This window comes from Pinus tabuliformis, chromosome 4_1 (assembly GCF_031772625.1).
Source record: "Pinus tabuliformis cultivar Carrire ecotype Pingquan chromosome 4_1, CPIR1, whole genome shotgun sequence".
NCBI classification, from domain to species: domain Eukaryota; kingdom Viridiplantae; phylum Streptophyta; class Pinopsida; order Pinales; family Pinaceae; genus Pinus; species Pinus tabuliformis.
Window position 1 is genome coordinate 777,463,421 of NC_142303.1, and position 8,228 is coordinate 777,471,648.

An 8,228-nucleotide genomic window follows, 5' to 3' on the forward strand; every position below is an offset into this window, starting at 1 on the left:
TGCATAAAAGTGCGTGAACTTTTCTCTACATGAAATAAACTTTTCTTTGCATATAAGTGCGTGAACTTTTCTCTACACTATAATTTATTATCTGAGATGAGTGGGTTGCCATCAAGTACAACATATGTATCATAATGCCAACAATCTCCCCCTTTGGACTTGATGGCAACAACAACCAATCACTCTCTCCCTTTGACATCATGGGCAAAGGGTTATGCTCCCCCTAAGAACATGCTCCCCCTGACTATAAACCATATCTGCAAAGAAGAACCATAATCCATGACCATGAAAGAGATAGAGACGTATTGCAACAATATTCAGACCAGCATCCATGATCTCCTTCTGTACTTCCTCCATAATGCCAACAATGCATGATATGCTCCCCCTGAACCTGTGCCATTCGATCTTTGACCAATCCACAACCCAGCACATGTACGCATATACTTCAGATGAACCTTGCGTACAACCAATAATCAGAAGAGATTCAACAACAAGATGATGCATCAAAAACCCCCAACTTTTGCCTGAGGTATTCAAAGGTCTCCCTAGGCAATGGTTTGGTGAGTATATCAGCAACCTGTTCCTTAGAAGGAACATACTCCAACTTGACCTTTTGTTCAAGCACTTGTTCCCGGAGAAAGTGATACTTGATTGGTATGTGCTTGGTTTTTGAATGCATGACTGGGTTCTTTGAAATGTTGATTGCACTTGTATTATCACATAAGATGGACATGGGTGGTGTACAAGTGATTTGAAAATCCTGCAAGGTCTGCATCATCCAAAGGAGTTGAGTGCAGCAAGATGCAGCAGCAACATATTCTGCTTCAGCTGTAGACAAGGCAATCGAACTCTGTTTCTTGCTGAACCAAGATACTAATCTGGAACCCATAAAGAATGCACCACCACTTGTGCTTTTCCTGTCATCCACGCTTCCGGCCCAATCTGCATCTGTATAAGCATGAAGTGTGAGATCTGTATCTCTAGGATACCATAAGCCATAGTTTTGAGTCCCTTGAAGATATTTGAAGATTCTCTTTACTGCCTGAAGATGAGTTTCCTTTGGATTTGCCTGAAATCTTCCAACTATTCCCACTGCATGCATGATGTCTGGTCGGGTACCTGTCAAATAAAGTAGACTTCCAATCATAGATCTGTAAGTTGGTTGATGGACTGCTGCTGATTCATCATTTGCACTGAGGTTACATCCTGTGACCATGGGTGTACATACTGGTTTTGCTTCTTCCATACCATATTTCTTCAAAATCTGCTTGAGATACCTGGTTTGAGACAAGAAGATCCCTCCTTCATTTTGTTGGACTTGCAAACCAAGAAAATACGTCAGTTCTCCCAGCAAGGACATTTCGAATTCTTTCTGCATCACCAAGGCAAAGCTTTGACTCATAGCTTCTTGGTGGCAGGCCTTAGATGTATAGTGCATAGGAGGCACAAACTCTTGGGGATGTTGGGAAGAGCATTCCTCGTATCTATGCAACGTTTGATAATAGGTAGGAAGATCACCAAACATCTATCACTGAGATGGACAATAAGCTTTGTGATCACTTTGTTTCTATTCTAATTGACCCTGGGTCTAATTATAATTATGCTACTCTTGGTGTGGTGGATAAGTGTGGTTTGAATAAAGAAGTGCATGCAGAATCTTGATTAGTGCAGCTGGATATGGGTATGAAGAAGAGAGTTCATCATTTGATAAGACCTTGTGCATTCGAGTTGAATGGTATCCCTACCTCAACACATTTGAATGTATTACCATTGGGATCATATAGTATGATTTTGTGTATGGACTGGTTGTATCTTCATAGGACCAAAGTGAATTTTTATCACAAAGCCATTGAGTGTTTGGATGAGAATGGAGAAAAAACAATCTTATAGGGTAAGAAGAAGGCAACATCAGTTAGACTGGTGACAACTATGTAGGAAAAGAACAATAACAGAAAAGGGTGTGTGTTACTTGCATCGCACATTTCTAGTGATAAATGTAAGGATTGTGACGACACAAAGGTATTGAACAGGTATCCAGTTTTACAACAATTTTAGGATGTATTTCCAGTACATATCTTAGAGTTTCCACCTCACAAGGAAGTGGATTTTCTATTGAGATGGTATTAGGGGCAACACCAACATCAAAGGCATCATACAAAATGAGCACTCGATAGTTAGTAGAGCTAAAGTTACAATTGAAGGAAATGCTTGACAATGGAAACACTAGGCTGAGTGTATCACCGTGGGGTGCACTAGCATTATTTTTGAAGAAGAGGATGGTACTCTTAGGCTATGCATTATTTACAAGCAATTTAACAAGTTGACCATCAAGAACAGATATTTGTTGCCAAATATTGATGACTTGTTTCGTTAGTTTAAGGCAGTAGAAGTGTTCTCGAAGATTTATCTAAGATCTAGTTATCATTAGGTATGCATTAAGGAAGAGGAAATTTACAAGGCTACTTTTGAGACTTGGTACGGGCATTATGAGTTTGTTGTAGCTCCATTTGGTTTGACAAATTCTCCAACTATCTTTATGCTCTTGATGAATAGTGTGTTGTGTCCTTATCCAGACAAGGTTTTTATTGTATTCATTGAGAAATATTGCTATATTGTAAGAATGAGGAAGAACATTTCGAGCATTTAGCAAGAATGTTGAGATTTCTAAGAGAGCATCAATTGTATGCTAAGCTTAGAAAATGCAGTTTATTTCAGACAAAGGTACCTTAATTGGGGAATGTGTTGTCCAAGGAAGGAAAAACAGTGGATCTATAAAATATAAGATCTATCATGGAGTGGACAACTCTTAGAAATGTGGAAGAGGTAAGATCATTTAAGGGGTAAGCAGGTGACTATAGGAGGTTCATTAGTAACTTACATCACATTCCATATCCTATTAAATCACTACAGAGAAAAGGTAATATTTGAATGGACAAAGGAATGTGTAGCAAGTTTGGAGCAATTGAAGCAATTTTTGACAAATGCTCCATTGTTAAAGATTACGTATCTAGACAAATAATTTCTAGTGTGCATAGATGCTTGCAAGAGAGGACTTGGTGGAGTCCTTATGTAAGAGGGACAAGTAGAATACTATGAGTCACATAAACTAAATGAGCATGAATGTAATTATTTGACACATGATCTTGAGTTTGTAGTGATCATCCATGCATTGAATATTTGGAGACAATATCTTCTTGGCAGGAGGTTTGCATTGATGAGTGATCATAGTGGATTGAGGTATCTATTTGACCAACTAAATATGAATGCCAAGCAAGCTAGATGGTTGGACATGTTCAGTGAGTTAGATTTTGAGATCAGGTACATTGAGGATAAAGAGAACATCGTTTCATGTGCTCTTAGTAGGAGAGTGAAAGTTAATCATATAGCCGCTATGAGTTCTTATGGGGCATACTTAGAGGATCGGATCTTACAGGTAGGTCAACAAGATGACATGTACATGGTGCTTATGCATAGCTTACAAAAGGGTATAGGTGGTCAGGATGTAGACTATCGTCTTATAACAAATAGATTGAAAATATTTAGGCATAGGATATATGTTCCAAACAATAGTGAGTTCAATAATACCATCTTGAGAGAGTTTCATGCGAAGCCATATTCAAGTCACCCAGGTTAACATAAGACATTGATAACAGTGAAGAAATTGCATTACTAGCGAAATCTGAAAAAGGACGTGGCAAAATTTGTGGATAGGTGTTTGGACTATCAATAGGTAAATGTAGAGTGTAATAATACAGGTCAATTACTACAGTCGATTATGATTCGAGAGTGGAAGTGGGAGGTCATTTCCATGGATTTAATCACAATTTTTCTGAGGACATCTAGACAACATGATTCCATCATGATTGTGGTGGGCAGATTAAATAAGGGTGCTCACCTCACTCCATTGAATTCCACTTATTCGAATAGTGATGTAGCATAGGTCTTCATCAGAGATGTCGTCAGATTGCATTATGTGATGAAGAAGATTGTTTTAGATAGGGATGCTAAGTTCACTTCCATGTTTTGGAAGGAGATGTTTGCAGAATTGGGGACGAAGTTGGTCTTCAGTACAACTTATGATCCCCAAACAGATAGACAGATAGAAAGGGTCAACAAGATATCGAAGGAAATTTTGATGATTTATGTGATGCATAATGAGAGGAGATGGGAGGAGTACCTTCTGTTGTTTGAGTTTTATTACAATAATTATTACCAACAGCCGCTGAGGATGAGTCTGTTTGATGCACTGTATGGGAGGAGTTGTAATACCCCCATCAGTTGGAGTGATGTGGTGAACAATGTTTTGATTGGACCAGACATGTTGCGAGAAATGGTACAGGAAATGAAGGAAATAAAGAAGAATCTAAAGGAAACACAAGATAGAGAGAAAAATTATGCAGATTATAACAAGTTGTTTAAGGAGTTTCAAGTTAGGGAATGTGTATTTGTGCATCAATCAGAAGAAAAGATCTTTGCAGATTGGATCATGTGCCAAGATAGCACCTCATTTTTTTGGACCTTTCAGGATTCTTCAAAGAATTGGACTAGTAACCTATCGGATTGCACTTCCTCCAACATTGAAATTCTATGATGTTTTCCATGTGTCATTGCTTAAGAAGTATGCTAAAGATGTTGATCATGTGATTGAATGTTCTGTATTCCAGGTGGAGCCATATGGATAATTGTAGTTGAAACCTAAGTGTATATTGTAAAGAAATATGTTCATGCTCTAGAATTGAGAAATCCAGTAGGTTCAAGTGTAGTGGAAGCACTGTGGGCCCGATGAATCTACATATGAGTTGGCAGATCAGATGGGATTTCTCTATTCGCTGGTACAGCGAATATTTTTGGTATATGTTTTTGTGTGATGTTTTGGTATATGTATATATATTTTTGGATGTAAATACCACCATGAGTTGTGTTATAAAGCTCTAATAAGTGGTAAGGGTGTCATGTTGTTATGGTTGTTATGTTTCGTGTTGATTTTCTTCTCAACAGGTTGATCATTCTAAATACTGCATCGAGTTAATTTAAAAAGCTCCATGGTTAGTCTATTTTTCTTTCGTTAGTATTATTAGTTTTAGGTTTCATTGAACATCGATCATGGTGTTCCCCCAAGAGGGGGGGGGGGTTTATAACATCCCTAGTGAAAATTTCATGTAAATAAAAGTGAATAAAGGAAAAATAATAACCATGGTCATGGGACACTTATTCCAAGCTGAATGTTGGGCAAAACATCCTAGTGTGGATGTTCATTTGGTTTATTATAGTTAAGTAAATTGGAAAAGGCACTGAAAAAGTCTTTGGAAAGGCATGATGCATTAATTGACATTTTATTTATGAAAAAAATGGAAACTAGGAGAAAAGGAAGGTGAAAGGTCATAAGCTTCATGTGAGGAGAAAAATGAAGGAAAATAATGGAAAATTGAAGAAAATAGAGACCTGATTAATAAAAGGGCTTCAGAGGATCAATTGGTACCTTTTGTTAGTCCCCTTTTGAAGATTTCTCTCTATTCTCTCTCTAACACACTCTTGGATACTTAGTGTTTTCTTGGAGCACTTCAACATTGGATCAAGAAAGTAAAAGGAGCCAAGAGAAAGAAAAGATCAAGCAAGGAAGAGAAAGATCAAGTAGCTCAAGAGCAATTATTTTCATATATTAATTTGGATGTATGATTTTCTTTCTATATTTGGCATGCATGGTTATGCATGTGTGTTATTGGTTCCCTTGTTTTAATTGGCATGGATTTCACTAGGTGTGGCAGTGTTCTTCAACCTTACCTTTCCATTTTCAGATAGCCATGTTGCAATGGTCTTATCATGTTTTGGTTGAGCTGGATTTTCAGATGGAATTGAAACTGATTAAGGTGGTCTTTGAAAGAAAGAACACATGGCCTAGTGATCCTTGAATTTCATTGTGGATTGTGGTAAAACCTTGGCATAGTAACCCCTGAACTAGATTATGGGTTATGGTAAATCGAGATTTTATGTTACCTTAGTGAGCATAGGAATCAGTGATCGATGAATTGCAGGATATATGGTAAATCCTATAGGTGGGTTCCCTCAATAAGGCTTGGGAACCCTTGGCCGGTGAATGCCAGGATATATGGTAAATCCTAGAGGTTGGAGGCTTCTTTAGGGTATAGTGATCTGGTGGGGCTTTCAGTATATTCTAGAGACTAGGAGGCAAGCAAAATCCTCATGATCTATGTGGAGAAATCTTTTGGTGTCCATGCTTATTTAGGGATTAGTGACATGGTGGGGATTGTGGTAAATCCTAGTTCTATTGATGAGGGTGAGGTCGTTTAGCCTCAAGAGGCCTTGGCATGTTTTGTTTATGAGTCCGACATTCATGCTTGAAATATGGCATGAGGGAGGTTGGCTGAAATAATGGTTTGGTTCATCCAAAGTGTGGTCAGGTGGTTCGTGGAAATCCCATAATTAGTTGGATTTTGCATCCATTGATAATAGTTATTTTCCTTGTTATTTTATGAGAAAACCTATCGATTCATATATGCCATTTATGGTTGTTGTATCCTTTTTTTTTGTTTATATGTTTGTTATGAGGGTGTTTTATGAGACTGATCATGTATGGATCTCACCGTGTTTTTATTTGTAAATGAATAAAAAATGAATATATTAACTAGATGATAATGCATTTAATGTGATAAGGCATCAATGATTCTTAGCAATTCTTAGTTAAGTATGAGACCCCTATGCTCATATATGTTGTTATGACCTACAGAATGCATACTTGTGACATGTTTAACGAAATTCATGTCATGGTTAGTAGGGGTCTAGTTAAGTCATTAATCAATTTTTTACATTAGTATCCTTTTCTCTGTGGTATTTCTCAGTGCTGAAGGTTTCATGGAGTTATGGGAAGTGGCTTGATTCCTGGCCCTAAAAAAGTGGTACAAAAGCTTGGGTTGTAGGCTTAGAACTAGATGAAAAAGTCCCAAGTTGCTAGCATGCCCTTACTTTACAAGCGACTGAAGGGTTTGAGTAACATGCATGCCCATGTCATGGGAACAAATAAGGAACTACGTTAGTAAAATGTCAAGTTACCTTAGTGGTTTGTCATCTCGAAGGGTTGGTTGGCCCCTGAAGGTTATGTAACATGTGTAGAAGGTTAGATTGGTTGTGTTTTCTTAGTTCCACTTCCTTAACTATACACAGGGAGTTGAATCAGATCATAGTAGCCTCTCATCACATGTTTTATCCAATGGACTGGATAAATTGGGTAAATGTGTGAGGATGATGTTACAGTTCTTTAGTAGGATCTAGCAAAAGGGTATAAAACTTGGGAAGATAACATACAATGCCCTTCTTTATGGATATTCCAGGTCAAGGAAGCATACCAAAGAACATGGAGTTTCCATTGAAATGTATGATGCATGTTATTCTATAGATTCCTATACTTACCTTTCACTAATTTGTGCTTACACAAACTGTCAAATATTTCAAGACGAAGAAAACCTCATCAAGAGAATGCATAGACAAGGGTTGGCCCTAAGACTTGCCCATTTTAGTCATTTGGTTTTTTCATTTGGAAAGGTTAACTTGGTTGAGGATGGTTCTAGGTTATACATGGAGATAGTAAAGATAGGACTTGTGGATGATTTGGTTTCTCATTACACAATATTGAAGATATATCATGACAATGGTAACACACATAAAGGGATTTTATTATTTGAAAAGATACATAATTATATAGAACCCGATGGATGCATTTATATGATGGCTATCGATATTTATGAATTCGTGAGGAAGATTGTAGAGGGAACATATATTTTACAATTGATGAAAAGAAAAGGATTTTCCTATCAATTGAAATTCAAGGATGGAACCAAAATCAATACTTTTGAGGCAATACACAAAACATGCAAAATAGAACCATTTACTTATAAACATTAACATATACATGGGTTTCTATCAGGGACAATCATGGAAAATAGATAAGATATTCATATGCATTTGTTGTTTGGTTACAATATATATTGCACTAATTCCCCATGAGGAAGGGCAGTGCAAGTGTTGAATAGAAATTAGTAATAAAAAATGGTTCCTTTTAAATAGAAGAGAAAAGTGAAGTATACAAATATTTTACAGAGGTTCATGATATTTTTTAATGTTTTCAATTACTTCACCAATAACAAGGTATTTTATTTTCATAAATGTTTCCTTTTCATTTTCCCAATGATTGTGTTTTAAAAATGAGGAAATAA

The 8,228-nt window shown here is 36.9% G+C and overlaps 1 pseudogene; it reads left to right on the plus strand.

The window, feature by feature from the left end:
* Positions 1 to 3,976: 3,976 nt before the first annotated feature.
* On the plus strand, positions 3,977 to 7,917 carry LOC149178437 (pentatricopeptide repeat-containing protein At2g40720-like; annotated as a pseudogene).
* Positions 7,918 to 8,228: the final 311 nt, after the last annotated feature.